We start from the raw sequence: 600 nt of genomic DNA, 5'->3' as shown, positions 1-600 counted from the left end.
GTCTGGCCAACCGCGACTAAAGGATTAATCTTTAGTCCCGGTTGGTCTGTCCAACCGCGACTAAAGGACTAACCTTTAGTCCCGGTTGGTCTGGCCAACCGCGACTAAAGGACTAACCTTTAGTCCCGGTTGGTCTGGCCAACCGCGACTAAAGGCCTTCGGGCCAGCCTGAGGGCCAGGCCAACCGGGACTAAAGCCCCTCCCGTCCGCCTGCTGTCGACCGAGCGCGCTGGACCCAGATAATTGGTCGCGGGTCTCCTCCCGAACCACGACTAAAGACCCCTTTGGTCGCGGTTCGATTATTTTGGGGACTAATGGGGGCGTATGGAAGCCTCTTTTTCTACTAGTGCTAGTGAGAAAACATAGTTGGTTGGTAATATGTAATTTAGGAATAAAAAATATATCATGCACGTGATATCACGTCCATGGTCAACCATTGCACGTGATATCTCTGTATGCATATGTTCATGACGATCTTTTGTTTCCTTCATTTGCTTACTAGCTAGCGTGTCTAGTCCTCTCCATACGTATATTGTACGTAGCGTCGACCAAGCACGGAGATAAGAGAGGACACTTCCCTCTATTAATTAGCTAGCTAAC

Source organism: Triticum aestivum, chromosome 7D (genome assembly GCF_018294505.1).
Source record: "Triticum aestivum cultivar Chinese Spring chromosome 7D, IWGSC CS RefSeq v2.1, whole genome shotgun sequence".
NCBI classification, from domain to species: domain Eukaryota; kingdom Viridiplantae; phylum Streptophyta; class Magnoliopsida; order Poales; family Poaceae; genus Triticum; species Triticum aestivum.
This window is presented reverse-complemented; position numbering follows the sequence as displayed.